This window comes from Canis lupus, chromosome 1 (assembly GCF_048164855.1).
Source record: "Canis lupus baileyi chromosome 1, mCanLup2.hap1, whole genome shotgun sequence".
Classification (NCBI taxonomy): domain Eukaryota; kingdom Metazoa; phylum Chordata; class Mammalia; order Carnivora; family Canidae; genus Canis; species Canis lupus.
Genome location: NC_132838.1, coordinates 25,013,345 through 25,031,525, shown reverse-complemented (window position 1 = coordinate 25,031,525; position 18,181 = coordinate 25,013,345). Strand labels below are relative to the sequence as shown.

Sequence of the window (18,181 nt, the reverse complement as noted above, 5' to 3'; positions counted from 1 at the left end):
AAGAAGAATTTTTAAAAGTTGGCTTTCATAAGTATCAACACCACATGCCAAGTGGTTTATAAATCTCTGTTCCTGTGGTTTTATCTGCATGGAGGGTGTATGATGTATAGGCATATGCATGTGCATGTGCTTTGATATTCTTGTTTGCCTTATAGAGAATTGTCTTCATAGTTTGCAATATGAAGAATTTTAGAAGATTTTTTTAATGTGATTCTTCAGATTTTATAGAAATTTGTCACTCTATGTAATAATATTACATTATTTATTTCGTACATAATTAATTATAATGCTGTATTTGTCTTCCCAGCTGCATCTTTGAGAGGACAAATAATAGCTCCTTAAAATCCCAATTTTGTATTACAAAACTGGATTCACTTTGAACAACCAGTTTACAAACATAGTTCTATCCTCTTTTGCTCTAAACTACTATGTACTGGAGTTGTACTAGCTAGATTAACCAAAAGTCCATAATTTCTTTCATGGATTTCTGCTGGGTGGCTTAAACTGATTGTATGCCTATTTGGGTACTCATTTTTTTCCCCTACTATGTATGTTTTCTCTTTCTAATCTTAAGAACATTGGTGATCTGTAGCCAGATCTCTGTATTTGTCCCCATTTTAATATTTTTTTCTAACTTGAAATCTCACGTTCATTTTTCTCTGTCTCATCAGTGACATTCTCAAGCCCATCATCTTCCTCATTGTCTTGTTTTCTCCTGTGCTGATGCTATTTCTTACTGTTTTGAGTCTTAAAATTTTGTAGTTGTTTCCTACAATATATCTTCTGAGCTCTATGATCGCTTTTTTAGAAATTTAATTCTGTAATCTTATGCTAATGTTGTGAATGGTTTATATGTTTGCAAATAATTGTAAATATTTGTTTTGGTTATTTGGTTGCATATTTTCTAAAATACATTTCATTTGTCATGCTGCTTTTTCTATTTTTGTTATACTTTTAAAATTTATTACTTCCTCCAATTGAGCCACCCAGGCACCCCAGCTTCTTTTAAAATTACTATTATTTAATGTGGTAGTTGCTTGTGAACTTTTATTTGCACAGGAAAAAGGTGAGTAGATTCTCCTTTTCTCTTTTCCTACCTTACCTGTGAACTTTATGGAATTATGCTTGAAATCTGTAGGTTGATCATTTACATTCTACATTATTTTTTAAAATATTGAAAGTATGTAACTTAGTCTATGTTTCTATATTCACAAAATTATTAAGACTGAGGACAAGGATCGGGCTATACAATAAGCACTTGGGTTTGGCTAATGGCGATTAAAATGTTTTCATAGTTTCCTCATGAAGACTTGTGCTCATGACAGACTGAAATGGATCATGGAAAAACAACAATTGTGTTAATAGAGAAAATCAGTCCGATAATTTAGCACACTCAAACCCTTCTACTTTCTTCATAAGAGTGCTATTTTTTCTCATGAAAGGTAAGACCTGACTAATGGCATGTTTTTTTATTTGAAAGACAATTATGAAATGCTAAAGTTGAGTGCACTTGTTCTGAAGTATCAATTGAACTAATTAAATCAAGGATGAACTTGGTAATGTGAACATTGTTGTAACATTTCTTCTATCCACTTATCCTCATAATATGTTATTTAGTTCATCTTATTTTTTGTTGATTGTCACTTTGATCTAGCAAAGACCAATGAAATGAATAATTGTTTGACAAAGATAATGTTAACCTGAGAACAAAGATTATATTCTTAATTCTGAGATTTATTAGAAGCATGAGCAGAACTTGTCTGAGAGCCTCATTTTTAAATATTTTACACTACAGATGAAGGTAATAGGGATAAGACCTCAAACACAAAACAATTATACTTTATGTGACTTAAGGATTGGGAAATTAGAAATATTTCCCCCAAATTACTTTTTCTTTAAAAAAATGTAGGGAAACATCATATAAATACTGGAAGTTATAGGAAGCTAATTTTCCACATTGCCAATAGTTTTTTCAAAATTAAAGAATTTTTTCAAAAGTATGTTTGCGATATATAAATGTATAAATTTCAAATTAAATTTCTAAGTATTCCTAACACTTGTTGGTGAAAACATAGGCTTCTTCAGTGCAATTATAAGAAAGATATGTTCCAGGGATAGTCTCTAGTCATTAAATTTCCCATTGCTTCTTGATCCCTAGTATTCTTCGTTCTATATATGCTTTTTTATGTGGGTGGATAAAGGACAACTGAGTACATTGGATAATAGCATTTCACCTTTGAAACACAATGAATGTTCAAAGTGGAGGGCCATGAGCAGACCAGAACTGGCCTGCCCATGAGTCTCAGCCCTCTGCTTTCAGTCCTGAACTTGGCTGCGTGAGGGATAGTGAAAGCTACCTCAAAGGATGATTATAAAGGTAAACTGTATAGACATCAACATCATTGTACTGTAATGGTTTCTGTGTAAATGTTAGCTATTCACATAACAATTTGAAATTTCAAGTCTCTATAATTCCTATCCACAGTTTTGAAATCAAGAATGTTCTTAAAAATTGGAATTTTGTCACTTATTTCACAATAATACCTCAGCTGAACTGTTGCAGAATATATTGCAGAATATATTACATATAACCACAAGGTCCATAGTTATCCCTTCTAGTGTGACAGGTTTTGTTACAGAAATATAACTGTGTTTAATGATGGAATACTGTCACAGATCCCATATTTCTCAAGTCTGAAAAATTCTGGACTTTGGAAAACAATTGGGTTCAAAGTTTTTAGGTAAGATATTGTGGATCTTGGATCAATATAGTATTTGCTAATTTTAATACGTGGAATATGAACATTTTTTAAAGTTTTTATTATTTACTAATGAATTGAATAAAGGCTAATTTGATTAATGTGTTTCCTTTATTTTCAATAAGTGTTAATTAAATTCCAAGTTTTAAAGGCATAAACATGTCAGTTATTAAGGATATTCAGTTTATGTGTGTGTGGGTGTGTGTGTGTGCTGTTAAATTAGATAAATACTTCAAAGAAATAAAATAAAATAAATGTAGCCCTCTTGAATAGATGAACACTAAAATAATTAGAAGCATATTTTCAATTACCCAGCCATCCAAAAGAATGAACTTTTGCCATTTGCAATGACATGGATGGAACTACAGGGTTTTATGCTAAGGAAAATAAGTCAGTCAGACAAACAAATGCCAGATGATTGCACTCATATGTGAAACTTAAGAAACAGATGAACATAGTGGAAGGGAAGGAAAAATAAAATGAAAACAGAGAGGGAGGCACATCATAAGCGAGTCTTAGCTATAGGAAATAAACAGGGTTGCTGGAGGGGAGGTGGGAGGGGGAGTGGGATAATTGAGTGATGGGCATTAAGGAGAGCACCTGAAGTAATGAGCACTGGATGTTGTATGCAACTGATGAATCACTAAATTCTACCTCTGAAATTAAAGTATAGTATATGTTAATTAAATTGAATTTAAATTAAAAATGAAAAATAAAAAAAACACAAATGGAAAGAGCACTTGAGAGAAATATGAAAGAAATCAAGCCTTCATATGTAGAGGGCTTCTTAATAGTCAATAAGCAAGACTCCAAATCTACAATGGCAAAACAAAGCCAAGAATATTTATGAACATTTCACAAAAATATAAGTTAAAATGCCAATACATTGCTTAAAGTAATGTTAAACTTCATAAACATTCAGAACAATGTAAATTAAAACAAGGTATTAAACTGAGAAAATTTTAAAAACATAAAAAAGGGCACATATTCACTCACAAAATTTTATGTGGAATAAGAACAAAGATAATAAATTATCTTTGGCTCAAAGAGTTAGAAAAGTGCATGTCATGTAGGAGGTGCTTAACACATTTCTCTTGAAGAAATGAATAAGTGACTCAGTGCACAGGCTAGTAGGGGAAGGTACTGTAATAAATAGGGAGAATAATAATAATAATGATAATAATAATAATAATAATAATAATAATAATAATAATAAAGTTGGTTTGAGGGTGCCCAAGACCACTTGCACATTCTGAAATTTGCTGGAAGGACTCCTGAGACTAAGCATAGAGTTGTTCTCATGGCTAAGATTTGTTACAATAATGCAAGAAGAATACACAGTTAGTTCATAAGGGGAAAAAATATGTACAGCCTAGAGAATTCTATATGCAGTCTTTGTGCCTCCCTTCCTTCCTTCTTTCCTTTCCTTTCCTTTCCTTTCCTTTCCTTTCCTTTCCTTTTCTTTCCTTTCCTTCTTTCTCTTTCTTTCTTTCTTTCTTTCTTTCTTTCTTTCTTTCTTTCTTTCTTTCTTTCTTTCTTTCTTCTTTCTTTCCTTCCTTCCTTCCTTCCTTCCTTCCTTCCTTCCTTCCTTCCTTCCATCTTTCTTTCTTTCTTTCTTTCTTTCTTTCTTTCTTTCTTTCTTTCTTTCTTTCTTTCTTTCTTTCAATGTTTTATTTGAGTATTGTTGACACGCAGTTTTACATTACTTTGTGTTTCTTAGTCTGAGTATTTTACTTAGCATAATACCCTCTGAGTCCGTACATGTTGCTGCAAATGGCAAGTGTCATCCATGTTTATGGCTTAGTAATAGTCCATTGTAGTTATACACACCACATTTTCTTTATTCATTTATCTATCCATGGACACTTCGTTTGCTTCTGTATCATCACTGTGGTGAAGAGCACTTCAATGAATATAGGGGAGGATTTAATCTTTTCAAATTAGTGTTTTTGTTTTCTCTAGATAAATACGCAGTAAGGGAATTTAATGAGGAGCCTCCATATTGTTTCCCACAGGGGTTGTACCAATTTACATTTTCAACAAACAGTGCACAAGAATGAGTACCTTTTTCTCCACATTCTCTCCAACAATTGTTATTTGTTTTGATTTCAGTCATTCTGACTGGTATAAGATGATATCTCACTGTGGGTTTTCTTTTAAACTTACTTAATTCAATTAGCATTAACAGTAATCAGTTAACATTTAGTGTATCATTAGTTTTAGATGTAGAGTTCAGTAATTCATCTGTTGCATAAAATACTCAGTGGTCATTACATCATGTGCCTCTTTAGCACCCATCACCCAGGTAACCATTCCGCCATCACCTTCTCTCCAGCAAACTTCAGTTTGTTTCCTATAGTCGAGAGTCTCTTATGGTTTGTCTCCTTCCCTGATTTCACATTATTTTATTTTAATTTTTATTTCATTTTATTGTTTTTTTTAAGATTTTATTTATTTATTCATGAGAGACACAGAAAGAGAGAGAGAGAGTCAGAGACACAGGAAGAGGGAGAAGCAGGCTCCATGCAGGGAGCCCGATGTGGGACTCAATCCCAGGACTCCAGGATCACTCCCCGGGTCGAAGGCAGGTGCCAAACTGCTGAGCCACCCAGGGATCCCCTCACCTTATTTTATTTTCCCCTTCCAGCCCCTATGATTCTCTGTGCTATATCTATATTCAACATATGAGTGAAACCATATGATAATTGCCATTTGCTGATTGACTTATTTTGCTCAACATAATACCCTCCAGTTCCATCCACATCAATGTAAATGGTAAGATTTCATCCATTTTGCTGGCTAAGTAATATCCCATTGCATATATGTACCACTCTTCTTATCCATTCATTTCTTGATGGACATCTGGGCTCTCCATAGTTTCATTATCATGGACATTGCTGCCATAAAAATCGGGGTGCAGGTGCCACTTCAGATCACTACTTTTGTGCCTTTGGAGTAAATACCTAGTGGTGCAATTTCTGGGTCATGTGGTAGCTCTATTTTTAACCTCCATGTAGTTTTCCAGAGAGGCTGTACCAGCTTGCATTCCCACCAACAGGGTAAGAGGGTTCCTTTTCTCCACATCCTCCCCCAATTTTGTTGTTTCCCAACTAGTTAATTTAAGTCGTTCTGACTGGCGTGATGTGGTATCTCATTGTGGTTTTGATTTGTATTTCCCTGATGCTGAGAGATGTAGAACATTTTTTCGTGTCTGTAGGCAATTTGTATGTCTTCTTTGGAGAAATGTCTTCTCATTTCCTCATTGGACCAGTTCTTTGGGTGTTGAGTTTGGTACCTTCATTAATGATCTTGGATAAAAGCCTTTTCTCTGATATGTCACTTGCAAATATCTTCTCCCATTCTGTAGATAGCCTTTTAGTTCTGTTGACTGTTTCCTTTGCTGTGCAGAAGCCCTTTACCTTGATAGTTGTCCCAGTAGTTCATTGACCTTGTCCCAGTTGTCCCTTGACCTTGTCCCAGTAGTTCATTGTTGCCTTTGTTTCCATTGCCTTTGGAGACGTGTCTAAAAGGAGTTGCCACAGCTGAGGTTGAAGAAGTTGCTGCCTTGTTCTCTTCTAGAGATTAGATGGATTCTTGTCTCATATTTAGGTCTTTCACCCATTTTGAGTTTATCTTCATATATGTATAAGGAAATAGTCTGCTTTCATTCTTCTACACGTGTCTGTAGAAGCACCATTTATTGAAGAGACTTTTTCCATTGGATATTCTGTCCTGCTTTGCCAAAAATGAGTCAACTAGCCATAGAATTCAGGGCCCATTTCTGGGTTCTCTATTCTGTTCCATTGATTGGGTGTCAGGCTTTGCACTGTCACCCAAACTGTCTTGATGATCACAGCTTTGTAATATAGCTTGAAGTCAGGACCTCATGATGTCACCATCATTGGATTTCTTTTTCAACATTTTTCTGGCTCGTCAGGTCTTTTCTGGTTCCATACAAGTTTTAGGACTATTTGTTCCTGCTCTGTGAAAAATGTCGATGGTATTTTGATAGGGATCGAATGGCATATGTAGATTGCTCTGGGTAGCATAGACATTTTCACAATATTTATTTTTCTAAACTGTGGCCATAGAATATTTTTCCATCTCTTTGTGTCTTCCTCCATTTCTTTCATAAGTGCTCTGCAGTTTTTAGAGTACAGATCCTTTACCTCTTTCATTAGGCCTATTCCTGGGGATCTTATGGTTTTTGGTGCAATTGTAAATGGGATCAATTTGTTAATTTCTCTTTCTTCTGTCCCATTGTTAGTGTGTAGAAATGCAACTCTTTCCTGTGCATTGATTGTATATCCTCCCACATTTCTGAATTGTTGTATGAGATCTAGCAATTTTGAGGTGGAATCTTTTGGGTTTTCCTCATAAAGTGTCCTGCCATCTGCAAAGAGTGAGAATTTGACTTCTTTGCCAATTTGGATGATGATGTTGTTCTTGTTGTTGTTGTTGTTGTTGTCTGACTGCTGAGCCTAGGATTTCTAGTACTGTGTTGAACAACAGTGCTGAGAGTGGACATCTTTGTTGTATTCCTGACATTTGGAGAAAGCTCTCAGTTCTTCTCCATTGGGAAAGATATTCACTGCGGGCTTTTCGAATATGGTGTTTATGATATTGACATATGTTCCCTCTATCGCTACACTGTGGGGAGTTTTAATCAGGAAAGGATGCTGTGTTTTTTTCAAATGCCCTTTCTGTATCAACTGTGAGGATCATATGATTCTTCTCCTTTCTTTTATCGATGTGATCTATCACATTGATTGATTTGCATGTGCTGACCACCCTCGCAGGCCAGGAATAACTCCCACTTGGTCGTGGTGAGTTTTTCATGTGCCTTTAGATCCTAATGGCCAGTACCTTGGTGAGAATGTTGGCATCCTTGTTCATCAAGGATACTCGTCTGTAATCTTCCTTTCTCATGGGGTCTTTCCTGATTTGGAGATCAAGGTAATGCTGGTCTCCTGGAACACGTTGGGAAGTTTTCCTTCCATTTCTATCTTTTGAAACAGCTTCAGATGAATAGGTATTAATTCTTCTTTAAATGGTTTGTAGAATTCCTCGGAGAAGCCATCTGGTGCTGGACTCTGGTTTGTTGGCAGTTTTTTGATTACTGCTTCAATTACCTTGCTATCAGATTTCTATTTCTTGCTGTTTCAGTTTTGGTAGTTTATATGTTTCAGGGAATGCATCCATTTCTTCCAGATTGCCTAACTTGCTAGCATATATTTCCTCTAATATATTCTTATAATTTCTTGTATTTCTTGGGTGTTGGTTGTGTTTTCTCCTGTTTCATTCCTGATTTCATTCATTTGATTCCTCTCTCTCTCTTTCTCTCCTTTTTTTATTTTATTTTGATAAATCTGGCAAAGGTATTATCTAACAATTCTTTCAGGAAACCAGCTTCTAGTTTCATTCTGTTCTACTGTTCTTTTCATTTCTATTTCATTGATTTCTGCTTTTATCTTTATCTATTCTTTTCTCTGCTGGGTTTAGGCTTTATTTGCTGTGCTTTTTCCAGCTCCTTTAGGTGTAAGTTTAGCTTGTGTATGTGAGACTTTTCTTCCTTTTCTTTCTTTTTTTTTTTTTTTTGAGACTTTTCTTCCTCTTGAGGAAGGCCTGTATTGCTATGTACTTCCCTCTTAGGAAAGCCTATGTTGCATCCCAAAGGTTCTGAACTGCTGTGTTTTCATTTTCATTTGCTTCCATGAACTGTTAAATTTCTTTGATTTCCTGGTTGACCCATTCTTTCTTTAGTGAGATGCTCTTTAACCTCTGAGTATTTGAGTTCCTTCAGAATTTCCTCTTGTGATTGAGTTCAAGATATAAAGCATTGTGGTCTGAAAATATGCAGGCAGTAATCACAGTCTTGGGATTGGGTGAGACCTGATTTGTGACCCAGAATGTGGTCTTTTCCAGAGAATGTTCCATGTGCACTTGAGAAGAATGGTATTCTCTTGCTTTAGGATGGAATGCTCTGACTATATATCTGAGGTCCATCTGGTCCACTGTGTCCTTCAAAGTCCTTGTTTCCTTGTTAATCTTCTGCTTAGATTATCTGTCTATTGCTGTGAGTGGGGTATTGAAGTCCCCTACTATTGTCATATTATCAGTGTGTTTCTTTAATTTTATTAACTGGTTTTGTATAACTGGCTGCTCCCACGTTAGCAGCATAAATATTTACAATGTTAATTTATTCCTACATATTCTACTCTTTTTTAGGCAATAGTAAATGGTATTCTTAATTTCTCCCTCTGGTACTTCATTATTTGTTACTGATTGCTGCGTATGAATTTTGTATCCTGAAACATTACTGAATTCCATTAATTACTTCTACCAGTGTTTTGGTGGAGTCTTTAGGGTTTTCTATGTATATGGTATGTCCTCTGCAGATAGTGACAGTTTAACTTCTTCTTTATCAAAATGGATGCCTCATTTCCTTTTCTTGTCCAACTGCTATGGCTTGGACTTTTAGTCCTGTGTTTAATAAAAGTTCTGAGAGTAAACATTCTTTTTAAAATTTTTATTTAAATTCAGTTAGTAAACATACAGTGTAATATTAGTTTCAGGTATATGATATAGTGATTCAACAATCCCATACATCATCTGGTGCTCATCACAGCAAGTGCACTCCTTGATACCCATCACCTGTTTAACTAACCCCCCCCCTCCCACCAACCTCCTTTCTGGTAACTGTCAGAAAGTTTGTTCCTGATAGTTAAGGGTCTGTTTCTTGGTTTGTCTCTCTCTTTTGTTTCCCCAATGCTCACTTGTTTTGCTTTTTAAATTCCACGTGTAACTGAAATCATAGATATTTTTCTTTCTCTGACTGACTTATTTCACTTAGCATAATACAGTCTAGCTCTGTCCATATTGTTGCAAATGCAAATGGTAGGATTTCATTCTTTTTTATGGCTGAGTAATATTCTATTGTATATATACCACTACTTCTTTATTCATTCATCAACTGATGGACACTTGGGCTATTTCCATAATTTGGTTATTGTAGGTAATGCAGCTATGAGCATCAGTGTGCACATATCCCTTTGAATTAATATTTTGTATCCTTTGGGTAAATATCCAGTAGCGCAATTGCTGGATCATAGGAAATTTCTCTGATTGACTTTTTTGAGGAAGCTCCATACTGTTTTCTGGAGTGGCTTTGCATTCCCACCAACAGGGCAAGAGTGTTCCCTTTTCTCCACATCCTTGCCAACAATTGTTTTTTCTTGTGTTGTTGATTTTAGCCATTCTGACCAGTGTGAGCTGCTATCTCATTGTAGTTTTGGTTTGCATTTCCCTGATGGTAAGTGATGATGAGCATCTTCTCATGCATCTGCTGGCCATCTGTATGTCTTTCTTTGAAAACCATCTGTTCATGTCTTCTGTCCATATTTTAATTCAATTATTCATTTTTTGATGTTAAGTTGTATTAATTCTTTATGCATTTTGAATGCTCTTTATCGGATATGTCATTTACAAATGTTTTCTCCCGTTCTGCAGGTTGCCTTTTAGTTTTTTTGATTGTTTCCTTCACTGTGCAGAAGTCTTTTTATTTTAATGGAGTCCCAATAGTTTACTTTTGCTTTTGTTTCTCTCACTTCAGTAGACCTATCTAGAGAAAAGTTGCTATGGCTGATGTCAGAGAAACTGCTGCCTGTGCTTTCTTCAAGGATTTTTATGGTTTCAGGACTCACATTTAGGTCTTTAATATATTTTGAATATTTTTGTGTATGTATGTTATAAGAAAATGGTGCAGTTTCATTATTTTGTAAGTTGCTGTCCAGTTTTCCCAACACCGTTTGTTGAAGAGACAGTCTTTTGACCACTGGACACTATTTCCCAGTTTGTCAAAGATTAACTGGCCCTATTGTTGTGGGTTCACTACTGGATTTTCTATTCTGTTCCATTGATCTCTGTGTCTGTTTTCTTATGTCAATAATGCACTGTTTTGATCACTACAGCTTTGTACTCTAACTTGAAGTCTAGAATTATGATGCATCCAGCTTTGCTTTTCTTTTTCAAGATTGCTTTGGCTGTTTAGAGCCTTTTGTGGTTTCATTCAAATTTTAGGATTGTTTGTTCTATCTCTGTGAAAAATGCTGGTGGTATCTTGATAGGGATTGCATTAAATGTATAAGTTGCTTTGGATAATGTAGACATTTTAACAATATTTGCTCTTCCAACTCATCAGCATGAAATGTCTTTCCATTTCTTTGTGTCCTCTTCAATTTCTTTCACCAGTGTTTTATAGTTTTCAGAGTACAGTCTTTCACCTCTTTGCTTAGGCTTATTCCGAGGTATCTTATTATTTTGGCTGCAGGTGTAAATAGGATGGGTTCCTTAACTCCTCTTTCTGCTGCTTTAATATGGGTGCATAGAAATGCAACAGAGTCTGTATATTTATTTTATGTCCTGCAACTTTACAGAATTCCTTTATCAGTTCTAGCAATACTTTGGTGGAGAATTTTGAGTTTTTTAGGTAGAGTATCATGTCATCTGCGAATAGTCCTTACTGATTTGGATGACTTTTATTTCTTTGCATTTTCTGATTTTTGAGGCTAGAACTTCCGGTACTATGTTGAATAAAACTGGTGAAAATGGACACCCTTGTCTTATTCCTCCCTGTGGAGGAAAAACTTCCAGTTCTTCCCCACTTAGGATAATGTTAGCTGTGCATATTTCCCTTAAGGCCCTTATTAGGTTTGCTGCATCCCAAAGATTTTGGACCATTATGTTTTCATGTTCATTTGTTTCTATGTACCATTAACATTTTTTCTTTGGTTTTCTGGTGGACATGTTAGGAGCATGTTATTTAACCTCCATGTATTTCCAGAGTTTTTCTTCTGGTTGACTTCAGTTTCGTAGCTGTTGTGACCAGAAAATGTACACGGTATGACTTTGATCTTGTTGAATTTGTTGAGGCCTCTTTTGTGGCCTAAAACGTGATCTTTCTGGAGAACGTCCTGTGTGCACTTGACAAGGATGTGTTTTCTGCTGTTTTAGGATGGAATGGTCTCAATGTATATATTAAGTCCATCCGATCCATTGAAAGCCATTGTTTCCTTAATGTCCTGTTTAGATTATCTGTCCATTGATACAAGTGTGGATGTAAAGTCTGCTACTATTATTGTATTATTATTGAATAATTCCTTGATGTCTGCTATTAAGTGTTGAATGAATTTGGGTGCTACCATGTTGGGTGCAGAAATATTTATGAATGTTATATCTTCTTGTTGGATTATTCCCTTTATTATTATGTGATACCTTTCTTCATCTCTTGTTACAGTCTTTTTTTAAAGTGTATTTTGTCCAATGTAAGTATTGTTGATGGGAATGCAAACTAGTGCAGCCACTCTGGGAAACAGTATGGAGGTTCCTGAAAAAGTTAAACTAGAACTACCCTGTAATCCAGCACTTACAGTACTAGGTATTTATTTACAAACAAAAATAATGATTCAAAGGGCACATGCACCATGATGTTTATAGCAGCATTATCAACAGTAGCCAAATTATGGAAATAGTCCAAATGCCTATCGACTGATGAATGGATAAAGAAATTGTGATAATGTAATATATAAAATGATTACATAATATATATATAACAGAATAGAATATATATTACATAATGGAATACTTCTCAGCTATCAAAAATAATGAAATCTTGCCATTTGCAACAACGACAACATGGAAAGAGGTAAAATGTATTATACTAAGTGAAATAAGTCAGAGAAAGACAAATACCATATGATTTCACTCATATGTGTAATTTAAGAAACAAAATAGTTGAATATATTGGTGGAGGCGGGGAGAAGTGAGAAGAAAATAAACCATAAGAGACTTTTAACTATAAGGAACATACTGAGGGTGGCTGGATGAGAAGTGAGTAGGGAGTGGGTAGATGATTGGCAGTAAGGAGGGCACTTGTGTTGAGCGCTAGGTGTTATATATAAGTGATGAATCATGAAATTCTATTCCTGAATCCAACATGATACTGTATATTAACTAACTAGAATTTAAATTAAAACTTGAAACTAACTAGCTAAATAAATAATATATAAATTCCAAGCTAGCCCATTTTACTTACTTTTCCTTTAATAGGCATTGTGCTTTGCAGGGATGTGTACTTGGGAAACGTGGGTGTGCAGTCATTCACTGACACGTGTGCTCCACTTGGTGTTGGATATGAGATTATATCCTCCAAGGGTCATGTCTTCCATTGTTGTGCTATTACATTTATGCTTCGTGTATGTTTTGTTTAATGTATACCTAATGTTTAAATGTTAGAGTCAACATAGTAAGAGCTCTATGTGATTTTTCTTTTCTGTATTTTCTTCCCCCTGTAAGATTTTGAACGATACTGATCAGATTGAAAAAATATTTGCAAAGAGCCCTCACCAGCCTCGATTGATGTGTGGGGGGTGAAGCATCAAGCTTTACTCATTCTCCTTGAAGACTGATGCACAGAAATTTTTGAGAAGGTAATTTGCTGCAAGAAAATGCAAGGAAGTGAACATTTATGTAAAGAAGAAAGGAACCATATTTTGAAGAATGTCAAGAGAAATGACAAATGATGCTAGAAACACATCTAGAAAAAAATCACAAAGGAGGTGTCTGCATGTTCTGATCATTCTCACCCACGACTGACACTTATTCTAAAGCAACAGATGAATTGTCAGCATCCACTTTCACTCAGCCACATGCTTCTGCTCCTCAGAAGAAGACAAACTGGGAATTTCAAACAAAGAAAGTAGAAATACTTGATGAACTTTCTGGTGAAAATCCTTTACTGGAAAATTTAATGTGTAAGGATTTTTGAAAGCAAGGAGAATTCATCCAACAATTGATCTGACCCTCTCTCTTTCTCTACCTGAGACCTCCCCGTGCAGCCCAGGTATGCTGTGTATTTTCCAGGCCTTATAATAACAAACTTCTGTTTTACAATTTGCTGACAGGCATCTTGCAATCATAATAAGATTCATACAGGTCAGTCCAATTGTAACATTGGTTTGGAAAGGGGAGATGTCTGTGGGAAGTTCATCAGCGTTCAGGTGAGTGCCCCCAGGCGTTTGAAGCTGATAGCATTACTCTGACAGCCTGAGATCTGCACAAAACAGGAAGTGTATGGGCTTCTCATTCCCCCACTTGGGGGAAATGCCCACCGTGCTGTCAGTAAGACAGAATGAATCACTGCTTGTGGTTTTCACAAGTAAGTGTGCAAAAGTATTAACCTGGGGGATTTGCCAGAAAGAGAAGGTTTGCCAAGAGATGCCGGTTTGATTTAAAGTGGAGCCCAGGGCATATGGATTTTTAACAGATGGTTCAAGCGATTCTCATGGAAGGATCCTGGGAAAACACATTAGCCCTGCAGATGCCTCCTCTGTTTCTTCTATGTCAACATTTGGTGGCAATTTTGCCAACCAAGACTTCCTCATGCTCTGAGACCTACAGCTTGCTATGAAGATTCTTTGAGGTTGGTAGCTTAGCTGATATTTAGAGGTGGGGTTTTTGTTTATGTTTTTCATTTTCGTTTTTTTTTTTAGTATCTAGTTTCCATTACTTTAAAGGAATAGAAGTCGTGTCCTCAAACAGTAGATCAAGACCCAGTTAGAACTCTTCTCGGGAGGCTTGTGAGCCCCCCCTTCCTCTACCACACAGTTTTCCTTACAGAACAGGGATTACCAGGCACAGAGGAGAGCAGCAGTAGCAGAACCATCTCCTCCTCTTAGGGACTTCTAGAGCAACATTCCTCAAGATCTGAAAACTGTAGGAAGACAGAAACCAAATGCTCACTGAAGTCCTAGAGCACTTAGGTTAGCATGTTTGTAACAACATGCTGCAAGCTTCAGACTAAAATTCAGCACTGATGTTTTAGTATTTTTTTTTACACTTATTGGCACTAATTAGAATAAGACTTATTATATCATCACATGGTATTGACTTAAATACCCCAAATTATTCAGAATTAATATTCTATTAGTAGGCAAAAAGTTCTGGAGCTGTAAAAATTCTTGGCATTGAGGAAATTTGGGCGGGGGAGTCTGCTGGCAAATTTATCTGGGCACTTCCTCTATTAGAAGTGGGGGAAAAATAGGTCTTTTGTCTTCTCCATGACTTGCTTTGTTAGTATTCCTTCTTTGTTTTTTGATGAGAAAGACTAAAATGTGTGCAAAAGAGAAGTAATTGGACTACAATTTTGGGTGGTAAAAACATTTTGGATTTGCCCTTGGGCCACATGGAACAGCAACAATACTCAGCAATTATTTTGCTTTCCCACGGTTCTGTGCTCCAGCCATCCCCAGGCAATGTGCAGAATGGGGACGATTCATGTACTCAGGCCTTGTCAGGACTCTGACCCCAGAGGTCTGTATCTGTAGAATGTGGAGAATTGTGTACTTGACTTTTAGTCTTGTGATGAGGTTGGATATAATCCATGTAAGTGGAATATTTGGAAGATAGTAAATACTCAGTAAACATAAACTTTTGTAATTATCATCCTACCTTCATTAATATTTAGGTTGTGGATAAAAGAATAATGAGGAGCTATTTGTTGTAGGGTGAGAGAAAATGATACAACCACTGACCAAATGGGCTGTGAAAGGCTTATAAATTGTATTATGTAATATGGGTGGACAAGCTGGTGTGGCTGTACCTCCAGAAATTAACCTTGGCTGCTAACACCTAAGGGCTATGCCTTCTCCTTGTGGCTATTTCCAGGATGAGGGAAATTTCTCATTTCCCAATTCATCCTACAATGAACTAAGAGAAAATCCTTACATACTATGGACTTGATAAAATGTAGGCAAAATTGTGTTAATCATATTCAGGTTAGCTAAATGAACAAAATCATGATTGAAATTCAAATTATCTAGAAAATTTACAGGTTTTCAAGTTAGATAGCCAATTGGCAAATAATTTAAAAGAGAGATAGAAGAGAGCACCTTGGTGGCTCAGTTGGTTAAGCATCTGCCTTTGGTAGGGATCGATCCCCACATTGGGCTCCCAGCTCAGTGGGAGCCTGCTGCTTCTTCTCACTCCACCACTCCCCCCACCCCAGCTCATGCTCTCTCTCTCTCTCTCAAATCAATCTCCAATAAACCTTAAAAAAGAAAGAGAGATAGAAGTATTGGATTGGTTTTGGAGTGGATTCTTTCCTAATTTCACTAGGAAAGGAAAGCAGTAGACTCTTCGACCAAGTTTGGATTCAAGGGGCTGTGTAACAACACGGTGATTATCGAGAATGCATGAGTAGGGTCAAGGGATCTAAATAACAGGCCAACACCTTTTTAAAAAAAAGTTTGAGATAGATTTACTTTGTCTTTTGCCATTAATAAATATATTTTAAAACAGGTATTAACTTCACAAAAAGCAACCTGAAAGGAAGATACTAATAATGTCAAAGTACTAATAATCATTCCTAGATCATGGTGTCATTAAAATTTTGGTTTCTGTGGTTGCATTGAATTCTCAAAAATGATACACAAGTCTAGTCCTTAAGGAAAGAATCATCAAAAAACCAGATTCTCAGAAGTAATATATATTTCAGTATTTGCTCTTGTTTTGAACTCCTTTGACCAATAATCAAACTCAATGAAGCAAACAGATGAAATATCTTGAAGACGCTTTTGTTGTAGAAATCCTGAAGGTTATCTTACTCTTTACTTTCCATTCCTTTTCTTTTCTCTCTCTCTTTCTGTCTGTCTGTCTCTCTCTCTCTCCCTCCCTCTATCCCTCTCTTTTTTGGTGGGTTGTTGAGGGGGCAATTCATGAATCGTTCAGTTATATTATAGATTAAAACAGGCTTTTGTGTTTACCTAGGAATTGATGATTTATATGTTATTTTTTAAAGATTTTACTTATTTATTCATGAGAGACACAGAGACAGACACACAGGCAGTGGGAGAAGCAGGCTCCGTGTGGGAAGCCTGATGTGGGACTTGATCCCAGGACACAACCTGAACCAAAGGCAGCAGCTCAACCACTGAGCCACCCAGGCGCCCAGATATGTTATTTTTTAACATGGAAATGAATTCTGACATAAAGAAAAATGTTTGATCTTCAACTACTTTTAATATCGGGACCACATTCAAAAGTTTCAAAGTTCAATCTCAGAAGAACAATTAACTATCTGAAAATATTTAAACCAAGTTCTCAGCTATTAATGACCCTCTCCTGCGATTCTCCCATCCAAGTACTAACCAGGCCCGACCCTGCTTAGCTTCTGAGATCAGACGAGATCGGGCGCGTTCAGGGTGGTATGGCCGTAGACTCTCCTGCGATTCTTATTTGGCTAAATCTCCCCACGTGATATGTGAGATGCGGAGTGAGAAATGACTATCTCTTTGGGATTTCTGGGACATGTAGGAGTCTCATATTCTTGCAGTCACAAATTCCCTGTTTCTGTTGGACCCACACAATCTCACTCAGGTCTAAGCAGCTGCATCCAAACCACATGCAGGCTGTAGGACTTTTGTTTGAAGTATTCCAAATGGCACACCCCCAGGGCATTCGTGAGTTGCAAACTTTGTGGAGTGGTCAAATGAATGATGGTGGTGGGTTGTTACTTCATGCCACCAGAGAACAAACATGTATACTGATAGAAATTGTTTTTTTGTCAAGTGTTCAGCTGTCTTTTTGCACTGGGAATTTGACAGATGTTATTTCTCCACATGTGTCCATGCTTCATTTCTCTCTTCGCCCTCTCTGCCCACATTTATATTCTCTTTCAACCTCAATTGCCTTCCACTTCTCTTGAGGAACAGCTTATCTTTCTATTTTCTGACACTAAACTCTATGCGACGGAGGCCGTATTTCTCACACATTATATAGCTTCTTTTTTTTTTTAATTTTTATTTATTTATGATAGTCACACACAGAGAGAGAGAGAGAGGCAGAGACACAGGCAGAGGGAGAAGCAGGATCCATGCACCGGGAGCCCGATGTGGGATTCGATCCCGGGTCTCCAGGATCACGCCCTGGGCCAAAGGCAGGCGCTAAACCGCTGCGCCACCCAGGGATCCCCATTATATAGCTTCTTAAGATACTTTTGCCTAATCAAAGGTCATCTACTCTAGAACCAAACCCTTAAATGTCAAAGATATGGTTGGTAGTGATACTAAATAATGCTCCCCTACCCCCATTCTGATGAGAGGGCAAAAGGCAAGCTGAGGGCCAAATGTGAGCTGCTGCCTCCCCAAATTACCACATTCTCCACAGGTGGGTTATGTGTAACATTCTCACCCCACCCCCCAGGATGGATTATGTATAACACGTTGATTGCCTAAGAACAAAAACAGGGGGGAGAAACAAATGGTCAAGTGATAAAGATCACAGTCATGCAGAACATAAAACTCTTCTACAGTTTATAACTGTCTTAATGATTTACAAGCAAAAGACAATCTTAATAATAGTGAGAC

The 18,181-nt window shown here is 36.6% G+C and overlaps 1 long non-coding RNA gene across 1 annotated transcript in view; it reads left to right on the top strand.

Annotated features, from left to right (window-relative positions):
* The first annotated feature begins 1,295 nt into the window (after positions 1 to 1,295).
* The window catches only part of LOC140613799 (uncharacterized), a 53,130-nt gene continuing 36,244 nt past the window's right edge, over positions 1,296 to 18,181 (top strand). The window contains exons 1-2 of the long non-coding RNA XR_012014703.1: positions 1,296 to 1,442; positions 13,113 to 13,659. This is a non-coding gene — a long non-coding RNA (uncharacterized lncRNA). The remainder of the gene's footprint in view (positions 1,443 to 13,112; positions 13,660 to 18,181) is intronic.